This window comes from Lampris incognitus, chromosome 14, assembly GCF_029633865.1.
Source record: "Lampris incognitus isolate fLamInc1 chromosome 14, fLamInc1.hap2, whole genome shotgun sequence".
Taxonomy (NCBI): Eukaryota; Metazoa; Chordata; class Actinopteri; order Lampriformes; family Lampridae; genus Lampris; species Lampris incognitus.
The window spans coordinates 10,791,038-10,805,682 of NC_079224.1; the positions used below are offsets into that span (position 1 = coordinate 10,791,038).

At 48.7% G+C, this 14,645-nt stretch overlaps 1 long non-coding RNA gene across 1 annotated transcript; it reads left to right on the forward strand.

Moving 5' to 3' along the window:
* The first annotated feature begins 13,377 nt into the window (after positions 1-13,377).
* Positions 13,378-14,488, forward strand: LOC130123418 (uncharacterized). The gene is made up of 3 exons (XR_008811321.1): positions 13,378-13,436; positions 13,545-13,616; positions 14,425-14,488. It is a non-coding gene; the product is annotated as an uncharacterized LOC130123418 (long non-coding RNA).
* The last annotated feature ends 157 nt before the right edge of the window (positions 14,489-14,645 follow it).

The following is a 14,645-nucleotide window of genomic DNA, read 5'->3' on the forward strand; positions in this document are numbered from 1 at the left end:
AATATACGAGAGGTACATTTTCGGGAGTTGCAAGCAGGAGGAAGGAGAATCGTTTGATACCTTTGTGACGAGACTGAGAGAGAGGGCAGCAACCTGTGAGTATGGACAGTTGAAAGATGAAATGATCCGTGATAAGATAGTCCTGGGAGTTGCAAGCGAGGCCGTTAGGCGCAGGCTGTTGAGAGAGAAGGATTTGAACATGGTCACAGCTATTGACATGTGTCGCACAGCAGAGCAAACTGACATCCGTATGAGAGCAATGGAGTTTGCAACAACACCGCAGCCGGAGGCAGTGCATGCCGTTGCTAGGCAACCCAGACAAAACCAATGGAAACAGAGCAATCCACCCAGAACAGCAGGAGATGCAGGCAATTGCAAATATTGTGGCAGCTCGCATTCAAGGGGCAGAGAGCATTGCCCGGCCTTCGGGAAACAATGTAGGTCATGTGGGACACTTAATCACTTTTCTAAAGTGTGCTTAAAGAGCAAAAAGGGGCATGCTGAGGGCAAGGTAAACTGTGTGGAATACACAGAAGAACCCCCAGAGCATAGTAATGATGCAGATGATCTGTACATGTTTGAGTCAATCGGCGCAGTGCACACCAAAGGAAAGAAGTGGTTTGTGACTCTGAAACTCCACGACAAGCCACAACAATGTCAGCTGGACTCTGGAGCCACCTGCAATGTAATGGGCTTTCAAGACAAGAAAAGGCTGGCCCCAAACACACCTCTCCGCCCGAGTGACACCAGACTGAAGCTGTATTCGGGGGAAACACTGAGCTCTATGGGCACCTTTGAGACTGACTGTACTGTGAGAGGCCAAACACACAAGCTCTCATTCGAAATAGTGAGGACCAGCCAACATCCTCTTCTGTCAGGCTCCACCTGTGAACGCTTAGGGCTCATGCATTTCACAATTCCAGAGGATGTGCTCAAAATGGAACACACACAACCAGGAGCCCTAACTAAAGAACAGCTTATCAACAGATACAGTGACGTGTTCAACTCCCCTGTGGAATCCGTGCCTGGGGAGGTCCATTTTGACCTTGATCCTAGTGTTGCTGCAGTACAGAGTGCCCCTCGCAATGTCCCAATCGCAATGAAAGCAGCAGTCAAAGCCCAGCTGGACAAGTACGAGGCTGACGGCCACCTTGCGCCTGTCACAGATCCTACAGATTGGATCAGCAACATGGTGATTGTTAAAAAACCGGAGAAGCTGAGAATATGCATTGACCCTAAACCATTGAACAAAGCCCTAAAGCGCTCTCACTACATCATGCCTACCTTGGAGGACATTTTGTATAAATTGCCCAAGGCCAGAGTCTTCACGTTAGTGGACGCTCGGGATGCATTCCTGCAATGCAAACTGGACTATGAGAGTAGCCTCATGACCACGTTCTGGACCCCCTGGGGGAGGAAGCGGTGGCTCAAGCTACCATTTGGAGTATCGGTGGCGCCCGAGGTATATCAGCGCAAGCAGCACGAGCTCCTGGCCGGTCTGAAGGGCGTTGAGCCCATTGCAGACGATATCCTGGTCGTCGGCTGCGGGGACACAGACAAGGAGGCTGGGGACGACCACGACGTCAAGCTTGCGGCGTTGATGGAACGCTGCCGCGAGGTCAAGCTTCGCCTCAGCCTGAAGAAGTTGCAGTTCAAGGTGGCTGAGGTGCAGTTTCATGGCCACATTCTCTCATCTGCTGGACTGAAGCCCGATCCAGAGAAGGTGAGAGCCATTATTGACATGCCGAACCCAACAGATGCCAAGGGCGTGCAGCGTCTCATTGGCTTCGCTAACTATTTAGCCAAGTTCATGCCTCATCTATCTACTGTCTGCGAGCCGTTGCGACGCCTGTTGGACAAGGACACACCCTGGCACTGGCTGCCTAAGCACGAGGGGGCGGTTCATGAGCTTAAGGCGCTGGCGACAGCCATGCCCGTCCTGCGCTACTATGATGTAACTAAGCCAATCGCAATCCAGAGCGACGCCAGCCAGAGCGGTCTCGGTTGTTGTCTCATGCAGGAAGGTCAGCCCATCGCATTTGCCTCGAGGGCTCTTACCCCCACCGAAAAAAACTATGCACAAATTGAGAAGGAGTGTCTCAGTATCGTCTTCGCCTGCCAGAGGTTTCACCATTACCTGTATGGCCGCGACCCAATCACAGCAGAGACGGACCATAAGCCTCTGATCTCTATTTTCAGCAAGCCACTTCTCAATGCGCCCAAGAGACTCCAGAGCATGCTCATGACTCTGCAGAACTACGACCTGAGGGTAATCTACAAACCAGGCCCAGAGATGTTCATAAGCGACACGCTCAGCAGAGCTACGGCTGGATGCTCCGGCAGAGGGACTGCATATCAGCGACACGCTATCTGCTCTCTGCAACAAGAGCAGGAAGACATACAGCACGTGAACCAGGCAGAGTACCTGAATGTGACTAACCAGCGGCTGGAACAGATCAGACGACACACCGACAGAGATGAATGCTTACAGGCACTGAAGAACACTGTTCTCGTGGGCTGGCCAGATGTAAAGGAGGAAGCGCCCCTCATCGCTAGGGAGTACTGGCCCTTCAGGGATGAAATCAGTGTGCAGAACGGAGTTCTGTTCCGGGGGCAAAAAGTCATCATCCCAAAGTCACTCCGCCCAGAAATGTTGACGCGCATACATTCAAGTCACATAGGGGGTGATGCATGCTACCGACACGCTCAAGAGACATTGTACTGGCCCAACATGCAGTCAGAGATAAAGGACTTTGTAAGCAGCTGCTCGACCTGCAATGTGTACGCCCACAATCAGCAAAAGGAGACCATGCTCTCTCACGAAGTACCAACCAGGCCATGGCAGGTCTTGAGCATGGACCTATTCAGCTTCAGACAGAAAGACTATCTCCTAATAGTCGACCACTATTCCGATTTTTGGGAGATTGAGCTTCTACCCGACATGTCTGCAGAGACAGTCATCAAGCGATGTAAGGCACAGTTCGCCCGACATGGTCAGCCAGAGAAGGTTATTACAGACAACGGCCCTCAGTTCACAGCTCAGTTCACACGGTTCGCTTCTGAGTGGGAATTTGAGCACGTGACCTCCTCTCCCAGACACCCGAAAGCGAATGGCAAGGCCGAGTCGGCCGTGAAGATTGTAAAAAATCTTCTGCGTAAGGCCGCGCATGATGGTGAAGACCCCTGGAAAGCCGTGCTTCACTGGAGGAATACACCTACGGAAAACATGGGCAGCAGCCCAGCACAACGCCTCATGTCCCGCCGGTTGAAGACGTCCATCCCGGCGGCAAGCAAGCTCCGGGAACCAGCTGTTGTCGTGAGCGTCACTGAAAAGCTGCGCCACAGGAAGCAACTCGCCAAATCCTTCTATGACAGATCTGCCCGTGAATTGCCGGCACTTGAAATTGGGGAAGTCGTACGGATGAAGCCCCTGCCAGGTGATAACACCGGCCGCTGGAGAGTCGGAACTTGTCTCCGCAGGGTTGCGCCGAGGTCTTATCTTGTGGACATTGATGGCTCCCTGTACCGTCGTAACAGGATCGATCTCAGAGTGGCTGAGCCAGCTGCACGAGCCGCGCACGATCCTGTTGAACCCGCTGCGGCACACACACCGGACGGGGATCCAGCTACAGAAACTGTCATTGAGACCCCTCAGGCTGTGTTCGAGCCGAGCCCCATCAGGTCCACGCCCAAGGCGCCATCTACTCCTGTTGGCGCTCCGCGTTCGGATGGACGCACTTACACAAGGGTTGGACGGCTGTCTAAACCTCCACTGAAACTCACTAAGTAATCTGAATAAGGTTGATGGTTGCTATGTGGGAGAGAGGGGGAAAAGAGGAGAAATGTTATCATACGCTACTGTGGTTATTACACTGGTATGGGATATGAAGAGATTTACTGCTGTTGCACTGTTATTGGTTGTTCGTATATGAAAGTAATTTTATTTTGCACTAACTTCATGTGTATGTGTTTATACTTGGAAAAGGAGGATGTTACGGGTCTAGATAGATCGATGCCATCGGCTATCCACTAGTTTACCTTAGACACACATGACCCGCGCTCAGGAACATGTTACATCACTTTGATTATACTTGGCTGCACTGAGCAACTCGTGTGTGTGTCATTCTTTATAAGATAGCCTACTGAAACACTGTTGACGTACTGTAGCGAATTCAGGGGGGGGGGCAGCCCGGGTACCGCCACAGCCGGGACGCGAACTCGGATTTCCCGCACCGCGGGAGAAAACGTTAACCAGTCGACGAAGTGGTCCGATTCGTTAGCCAAGGGCTACCGTGTCTACTTGTCCATGCACGTTACACTACTAACTGGCATCCCGCTCTTTTCTTCTACCCACCTAAATAATCTATCTCACACGGGCACCAATTCCTCTCTAAACTCTATGTAAAATTCACCAATTACACCATCTATCCCTGGACTCTTGTCCCTACCTAACCCTGTTATTCCTCTTTTCTCCTGTCCCTATGTCTCCCTCACACGTCTCTCTATCGTCGTCACTTACCCTGGCCTTCACCTTGTCTAACACTTGTTCTATGCTGTCTTCATCAATCTGTTCTTTCTTAAATAAATCCCTATAAAAATATTCAAACTCTTTCAGCTATCACTACAAAATCTGTACAGGCATAACGAAAGCCATAACACAACAACAAGGCATAACGGGGGGTTTCTACCGAGGGTGCATTTTGTCACTCGAAGTGTGAAGGGGGAGGCTAAAACCTCAACACGGTTTTTATCAGAACACCTAAAAGCAGTGAATTTGAATGTTTTTTGAATAACAGAGGCGTCCTAACAGTTACACGGTTAAACCAGTAGATGGAGCACAAACCTAGGCTACTGCTTTGGCGGACCACCGAACGTTACTTGTAGAGCGACCAGATTCAGATCAGAGATCGGATATTTACATAACCTACGCCGTGCATCAAGTCACATCAAGTCAACCAGCTTTTCACAAATGTTTAATGATAATCAAACCGCTTCATCTGAACATTTTATTCCATTTTGATATAAAAGACAAGCTTGTCAGGGAACGTTTTCCTTGACATGACCCGAACGCAAGACAAGATAGGGGTATGAAAGTTGCTTAGCTCTCTTCAGAGATTTCATTCCCTTTGAATGAGTGATTGATTGATTGACTTGATTGATTGGTTGGTTGGTTGGTTGGTTGGTTGGTTGATTCCCACTGGTATACTGAAAATAAAAGCATTAGAATCCTAGAATCCTCCACCAATGACATAAACTAGTAAATTAAAGGAACAGAAATAGGGTCTGGAAGAATTTCCATACTTTCCCTGTGGGCTGGAGCCTAGTCTGGCCTCAGGTCCCTCAGCCTCATCAGGATGCTCTCTCTTTTTCTATGAAAGGCCAAGAAAAATGTGTTTTTGTAGAGGCACATACACAAGGAATAATATTCACAGACAGTCAACAAACCATTTCTCCATGCAAATCTGTGTAGAGCCAAACCTCTATGTTTAAAAGCTCCCTTTGTTTTTTGCTACTTGATAATCCCTGTGGGGAAATGTCGTGCTCTGCATTTAACCTATCCGAGCTGTGTAGCTAGGAGCAGCGGGCAGCCGCCGTGCAGCATCCAGGGACCAACTCCAGTTATTTCTTCCTATTGCCTTGCTCAGAGGCACAGACAGGAGTATTAACCCTAACATGCATGTCTTTTTGATGGCGGGGGAAACCGGAGCACCTGGCGAAAACGCACTACAGACACGGGGAGAACATGCAAACTCCACACGGGATCACCCCCAAGGTTGGACAACCCCGCGGTTTGAACCCAAGGACCTTCTTGCTGTGAGGCAACAGCGCTAACCACTGGGCCACCCATTAACAGTCTTGAAACTCCGGAAACTGCTAAAAAGCTTTATTTCTGCAAACGCCACATTTTGGAGAGTGCAAGGCCAGCAGAACATCTTTAAACGTTAGTCTACAAGTAGTCTATACATCTTCAGTTGTATAAGCCTGTATTCTGCAGTGTAATAGTTTGCTTGGCAAGTTAGAAAGTCAGAAACTTCTTAGATAAGTGACCGCGATAACAAGGAGGGCTGCATAACATTCTGTTGGGACGTCTTATAGTAAATCAGCCCTTCCAATGGCAGAATTTGCAACCTTGGGTGCAAAACTATAGGCGTATGATCAAGTTGAAGGGAATAATGTGAATGTTATAAAGGCTCTGCTGCCTATGTATTGAGTGAGTTTGACACACTTGGAGTGTTGCTTCTTATTGACTACGTTTGATTTTTCCTAATATGGAAAAGCCATAAAATTAAATTTAGCCTACAGACATATTAAGCGTCCCCCCCTTAGGATAGAGGGCTTTTGACTAGATGTCAACCCCAAATGTGTAAACACAGCTTATCGTGTAATGGTTTTACAGCTTTGCTACCTGTGCCCAATTGCTTCTGCCAAGTATATGATTAACCAACACAGATAAATCAAACACACACTGTAGACAAAACACCGCCCCATTCATTGTGTTGTGATTAGCCTGAAATTTTACACAACTGGTTACAAATAGGTCATAGCCAACTGTGATAGTATGAGCCATGATGAGACAGTATGCTTGGTATTAAAACCCGGGTTTCTTGCCTGTTATCTTATTTCATAGAGACCATCTGTGGGCACCACACCAGCATTTTAAGGACCTGCCTGCATGGTGTGTTTTGTAGACCGGATTAAACATGGATGACTCTGGTAGAAACGTGCTCGGCCTGCCACATCAGGCGGTGCTCTCTGCTGCTGAAGCCCCATGAAGAGTCTGTGTTCATGAGTTTGAAACGGACGATATCCAATCCAGAGTAATTAATGAAGGTTTGTGGTAAATGTATGCTTATTTGCTGCTCTAGCATCCATCCATCCATCCATCCATTATCCGAACCCGCTTATCCTGCTCGCAGGGTCACGGGGATGCTGCAGCCTATCCCAGCAGTCATTGGGCGGCAGGCAGGGAGACACCCTGGACAGGCCGCCAGGCCATCACACAGGGCCCACACACACACACACACACACACATTCATACCTAGGGGCAGTGTAGTACGGCTGATTCACCTGACCTTCGTGTCTTTGGACTGTGGGAAGAAACCGGAGCACTCGGAGGAAACCCACGCAGACACGGGGAGAATATGCAAACTCCACACAGAGGACGACTCGGGACGACCCCCAACGTTGGACTACCCCGGGGCTCGAACCCAGAACCTTCTTGCTGTGAGGCGACCGCACTAACCACTGTGCCACCACTGAATAATATGATCTGATCCCCCCCTCCCCCCGTTACGCCGTCACAAAAATAATTTAGATCGGGCATCCGGGTGGCGTTGTGGTCTATTTCGTCGCCTACCAACACGGAGATCACCGGTTCAAATCCCCGTCTTACCTCCGGCTTGGTCGGGTGTCCCTACAGGCACAATTGGCCGTGTCTGCGGATGGGAAGCCAGATGTGGATGTGGGTGTGGGTGTCCTGGTCGCTGCACTAGCGCCTCCTCTGGTCAATTAGGGCACCTGTTCAGGGGGGAGGGGCTGGGGGGGAATAGCGTGATCCTCCCACGCGCTACATCCCCCTGGTGAAACTCCTCACTGTCAGGTGAAAAGAGGCGGCTGGCGACTCCACATGTATCGGAGGAGGCATGCAGTAGTCTGGAACCCTCCCCGGATCAGCAGAGGGGGCGGAGCAGTGACCAGCATCTACATGTACTGCACCATTCACTCCTATGTGTGCTGATCTCAGCCGAGTCAACTGTGGAGCCCAAATGACACAATACACTGACCAGCGTGTCCCCACGCCTGCCCAGAGGAAGAGCACAGTTACCAAATATTAACCACTTACATGGGGGGAAACCCAATAAAAAAACTCACCGAGTGCCTTTGTAACTCCATATTTACTAAATCCTTTTACTCTTTCTTCGATAAGTGATGAGTGAACATGACCATTTGATGGCTGGTAGACTGTCTGTGTTCTATCATTTGTCTATTACACCTATCAGCCAGAACATTAAAACCAACTGCCTAATATTGTGTAGGTCCCCCTCGTGCCACCAAAACAGCTGTGACCCGTCGAGGCATGGACTCCACAAGACCTGTGAGGGTGTTCTCTGGTATCTGGTACCAAGACGTTAGCAGCGGATCTTGTAAGTTGCAAGGTGGGGCCTCCATGGATCGGACTTGTTTTTCCAGTACATCCCACAGATGCTGGATCAGATTGAGATCTGGGGAATTTGGAGGCCAAGGCAACGCCTTGAACTCTTTGTCATGTTCTTCAAACCATTCCTGAACAATGTGTGCAGTGGGGCAGGGTTCGTTACCTTCATACCGTTGTCATGAAGGGTGTACCTGGTCTGCAACGATGTTTAGGTACGTGGTACCTGTCAAATTAACGTCCACATGGATGCCAGGGCCCAAGGTTTCCCAGCAGAACATTGCCCAGAGCATCACACTGCCTCTGCCGGCTTGCCTTCTGCCTATAGTGCATCCTGGTGCAACTGTGCAATAGCTGTGCATTGTGGCCAAAGTCATGCCATTTGTGATCAGTTTGATCCCACTCACCGAGGCAGGGTTGGAAAGAACAAACGCTGGCCAGATTCCTCACAATGGTACTCCAGCTGGGTCTCGTGCAGCCCAACATAGGGGCAAGAAAAAGATGAGGCAGTATATTTAACATATGCTATAAGCGAAAACAATCTGAAGCAAAATCATATTGAGACTGACACATCTGTACACACAGACACACACAAGATGACAATAACCTAAGCCAACAGCCAGAGAGGTCACTAACCATGAGGTATTGCTGGTCCACTGTGCAGCCAGGTACCAGGTCCAAGGACAAGTTAGTGGAGTCGTCCTGTTTCATGGACTGCATACTGCAGCTATAGAATAAAGAGAAAATCTGTTCACAAACAACCCTGGAGTTAACCTGCTGGAGGGACTATGCACCACAACCAAACATGAGCAATCATGCATCAATCAATTGTGTAACAGTGTTACAATAAACCCGCTTAGTGCTGAAGTCAAGAGACAGTTTAATACATCTTATTACCTCTAAATAGTTCAAGGGATGAGGCTCAAAGAATCATAACTAGTACATTCAGGATATTTACAGCTGTACTCTAGTGTTTTGACGGATGTCTTCATTATCATTAATTGTATCTGCAGTGTCTTATTACATGTACATGTACAAAAAAAATGGCCACCTTCTTTACATTCTATCACGTAACCTCAGTATGAATATGACCATGATGTATTTTAGTGTGTCGTCATACCCCTTGCAGATCCTGACCCTTTGCATTTGCACAGCCAAGTGAGCCTCAACAGGGCAGGTGTAGGTTATGCCCACATTGGCTGCGATACCCTGCAGCATTGGCACAGAGACCTTAGCTCTTCCATCACACAGCTGAGGAACTCGTCGGCATCCTGCATATTCAGTCAGGCACAAAACATACAACACATTGCAGGTGGAGGAGAGCCTGGAGAGGTGGAGGTATGCACTGGAGAGAAGAGGAATAAAAGTTGGTAGGAGCAAGATGGAATACATATGCATGAATGAGAGGGAGGACAGTAGAATGGTGAGGATGCGAGGAGTAGGGGTGACGAGAGTGTAGGAGTTTAAATATTTGGGATCAACTAGTTCAAAGTAACGGGGAGTACAGAAGAGAGGTGAAGAAGAGAGTGCAGGCGGGGTGGAGTGGGTGGAGAAGAGTGTCAGGAGTGATTTGCGACAGAAGGGAACCAGCAAGAGTTAAAGGGAAGGTTTACAAGATGGTAGTGAGACCAGCTATGTGGTATGGTTTGGAGACAGTGGCACTGATGAAAAGACAGGAGGAGGAGCTGGAGGTGGCAGAGTTGAAGATGCTAAGATTTTCACTGGGAGTGACGAAGAAGGACAGGATTAGAAACGATTATATTAGAGGGACAGCTCAGGTTGGACGGTTTGGAGACAAAGCAAGAGAGGCAGGATGGAGATGGCTTGGACATGTGTGGAGGAGAGATGCTGGGTATATTGGGAGAAGGATGCTGAATATGGAGCTGCCAGGGAAGAGGAGAAGAGGAAGGCCAAAGAGGAGCTTTATGGATGTGGTGAGGGAGGACATGCAGGTGGCTGCTGTGACAGAGGAAGATGCAGAAGACAGGAAGAGATGGAAACGGATGATCCGCTGTGGCGCCCCCTAACGAGAGGAGCCGAAAGTAGTAGTAGTAGTAGTAGTAGTAGTAGTAGTAGTAGTAGTAGTAGTAGTAGTGTAACGTTGTAAAACAGTTGGGGGGGGGGGATTCAGAAATACCATCAAACAAGTCTCTTAATGGTTAGTTTCGAGCTATCTGGCCATTTAACTGAAGCCTACTCACTCTTTTGCCCATTTCCCCAAACTCAGAGGCGTGGACGAAGACCTCTTAGAAGGACCTTCCCGTTCCTGGCCGGTGTCATTTTAGTTTCGCTAATCCTTCTTTAGCGACGCCCCTTCTGTCTTATATTTTACATCCCGTTTTATTCGTTATTTTTTCCTCAACGTTATTATTGTTGTGTTGCGCATTTCACGACGACGTACGCGTGTTTGCGGTGGGATCCTTTGGGGCTCGCGAGCCCGCCGTCATGCCGGACTGACAGGTGACACCGCGGCCCCGCCCACCAGGTGACACGGTGGCCCCGCCCACCAGGTGGCACCGCGGCCCCGCCCACACGCGGGGGGAAAAAACTAGGCGGCACGTCCCGGCGAGATGAAGGAAGGCAACTCGCTCCGCCGGTTCGGCGGGTGTCTGCCGTTTTGCCCTGCGAGAGGGGGCAACGCCGCTGAAAGGGAGTCATTTAAGAAGGCAGGGTTTGGTCCGTAATCCGAGCCGCCGAAAGGGAGCGGCTCCCTCCCAGTTTCACAGCCGGGATTTCGGAGGCGGCCGGGCCGACGCGAAGCAGCCGAGGGACGGGGAACTCCTGTGCAGTGGTTGGACGTCTTGCATAGATACAGAAACATCCGCCGCTGCGGCGTCAACCGAGGGCCCCATGGTGAGTTTCGGTGGTCGGCAACTCTTGCGCGGCTTGGGGAAAGTAGTGCGCTGCGCTGAAACTTGTGGCCCCCGGCTCGTGTTTTGACTTTGCCCGGGACGTGTTGTGGGATTCGGCGGCGCAATAACGGAGACATTGTTCTTTCTCAGGAGCGCTACGACAGCCTGGACTTGGATTTGGAGTGTGATGGAGGAGGCGTTTCGGTGAGGAGTTGGCCATGTCTCCCATGTTGTTGTTATTGGGCTGCGTTGCTGTGCCTTCTGGGACTCGTCTTGTTGCGATGGCTGGAACGGACCTTGTTGTTGAAATGGTACCAGGCGGTAGGCAGCAGCACTAGCCGCGAACTCCCAGTTTCACTATGTTTCGGGAGGCTGTAGGTGCAATGTGAAACAATGTTGTTCTAGAGTTTTCCGACCCCCCCGCAGAATCTGACTCCCCTTGCTTGGCGCGAGGATAGCTTAGGCTAACTCTGACCCCCCCCCTCACCCCAACCCTAACCCTTAACCTCTCCTAACACTAACCCCCCCCCAACCAACCCTAACCCCCTGACTCTTAACTGTAAGCCATTCGCCCCAAGGGGAGTCAGATTCTGCGGGCGAGTCGGAAAACTCCATAACACTGCATCTTATATTAGTCCAAAGGCGCTGAGATCACTTAATGACATAATTTGTCTACCCAAAGCGAGAAACTGGAAGTTAAGCAAAGATGACATTAAATAAGGCTGGCTTTGGATTCAAAAGAGCACCATGCAGCTTTATGTCGACGTAAAACGTCACTAAAGTATTAACTTTGCACGAGATCTTTCGTGTAACTTCATTGAACCCTTTTGGATTTTTTTTAAAATTATTATTATTATTATTATTACCATTCTCTTTTTAACTACAGTGTTGCACTGGGAACTTGTGTGAACTGGAATGGAAACAATATAATGAGTTAGATTTGCAGAAAAGTCTCTGGAGATGATGAGGATAAGGACAGACATTTCAGGAGGTTGGACCATGCCTCCATCCTCACCTTGTCCTCTCTAGTTAAAGGAAGGTCTCACCACTCAGATGTGCCCTCTCACTGGTGATGACAGGAGACAGTGACTATTCACCATCACACTTCTGGTAGTAACTCATAGTATGAGCGTGTTCTTTGTCTCACACATCTATAAGTGTGTTTATGACAAGGAACACAGATAAATCTTTGTCTTACTGTGTTATCCTCCCTGACAGGTTTACAGCACTAGTTTAGTTTGTAACTTTTTTTTTAATCTAATTGCTTGATAAACTTGTCTCTTTTCTTTTCCCTCAGCAAAAGGCGGCGATATTCGGTGGTATGTTCAAAAGACCCTCCAAGCCTGCAGAACCCTCAGCTCAGCTTCAGGTGACCTGGTGCTTTTTGTCGAACAGAGAACTTTACCTCAAAATAACATTGCCACAATCATCCAACACAAATTCTGACAAAATGTTACTGGAGGTTGTGGTCATGTCTTATCCAATCCCCTATTTGATGTTAATCATGAACAATTCGTGTTTAATAGTCTTTTCATTTGAGTTTATTAACCACGTTAATATCTTTGCTTAAAAAGTCACATTTAAGAGGATTTACATATTTTAAAAAATATAAAGCAAAGAAATATGAGTGACCTTTTTTTCTGGAAGACACCTTAAAGCGCTTCAAATATTACTGCAGATCTCCATGACATTTGCTCACATGGGCTCCACTGTTGTTTCACAGGACGATACGTCTGGCTCCACTGAGCTTTCAAACAGCAGTAACAGTCTGACTGAAAACAGTAACCCCAAGGTGAGCGACATGAAACACGTGGAATTTCATAGAGTTTCACAGGTGATTACAGTTGTCCCGCTTTTCGTTCCCGTCTTCTCTAATAACGCCGAGGTTGAATGTGGGTCTGGGAAATGTGCCAGTGCATCATAAATCGGTGATGGTAAATTTAGCCCTGAATCTGGACTGACATGCTCTGTGTCACAGGAGAAAGGGGGGATGTTTAAAGGATTCCTGAAGAAGACCGCAAAGCCTTTCAAGGAGGGGACAGCTACTCAGGTGTTGAATTTTGAGAGCCTGTGTGGCCTTGTCTGTTGCTTTTGACTGTATAATATTTATGACCTTTTCATTTCTCTTTCTGTGAAACAAAGTTTAGTTGTCACTGCAAAAACCGGAGGTCCTTGTCATTCCTGCAGATATCTTCAATATTGTATCGGTGGTTTAATGCCGGCTCTTTTACTGACATATTGTTGACTTGCCGTAGCCATATTTTTAACTGTCACTTCTGTTTTTGGAGTGACTGTGCACCACAAGAAATTCTTCTGACAATGTTGATGAACCGACCTAACAATTCACATTTTTACAGGCAACCCTGTCTGTACAAAATACAGACCTATCCGCTAGCAGTGACAGTTTATCTGACAACAATAGCTCTTCTAAGGTGAGTTTTGTCTCATTGCTCTGCTCTATCAAATAATTTCTCCCGTCTCGCTCACAAGTTCTTCACCCTACATGAAAAGGAAAACTTAGCTGGAACCTCTGTCCGCAGGAGAAAACCAGCATGCTGGGGGGAATATTGAGACGGTCACCCAAACCGGGTCATGAGCGTAGGCCTTCACAGGTACAATAAAATCTCATATATTCTGCACACAGTGATATTTCATCTAGCAAGTAAGATCTTAGTTCGTTCTTCAGTACTTCGCGCTCAGTGCACAATAAACTGCTTGTTGCCGCTCTGATGGCCGAGCGGAATAAACCGCCGTTCTTGCAATCCGCTCGTCATGTGGCTGGGAGGTTCGTATCCCAGACTCGCTGTAACCGGTCACGGCCAGAGCGTCCACAGGGTAAGGCATTCATTAGGCCACCCTTACCCGAGGGATAGTGGGTGTAGATCGGTGTAGTGTTCGGGTACTCGTCGTTCTCCAGCTTTCCCCCTCCTTTTCTTCCCAATTGTACTTGCCCAATTACCCTATTTTCTGAGCCGTGCCGGTCGCTGCTGCACCCCCTCTGCCGATCCAGGGAGGGCTGCAGACTACCACATGCCTCCTCCGATACATGTGGAGTCGCCAGCCGCTTCTTTTCACCTGACAGTGAGGAGTTTCACCGGGGGGAAGGAGCGCATGGAAGGAGCACGCTGTTCCCCCTCCCCCCCGAACAGGTGCCCCGACCATCCAAAGGAGGCACTAATGCAGCGACCAGGACACACACCCACAATCCGGCTTCCCACCCGCAGTCACGGCCAGTTGTGTCTGTAGGTATGCCCGACGAAGCCGGAAGTAACATGGGGATTGGAACCGGCAATCCCCGTGTTGGTAGGCAACGGACTAGACCGCCACACCACCTGGACGCCCCAGACCTTTGTCTAAAATGTGAATTGTAGTTTCTTTTTATTTCAGAGGGACACTGATTTGTAATGCTGTGTGTTACAGGATCATTTGGATACAGAGCTGTCAGCCAGCAATGACAGTCTGCCAGACAATAACAACTCTAAGGTGGGTTTTATTAATGAGCTAAAATTTTTTGAGAAGCATTTTTAACCCAAAAATACTGAAAGTACAGCGAAATGTGTCCCGTTAACGTTCCTAAGAAGCTGAAATGCAATATTGTTTCCTTTTTTGAATGATCCGTTCTCAAAAACTGGTACATTATT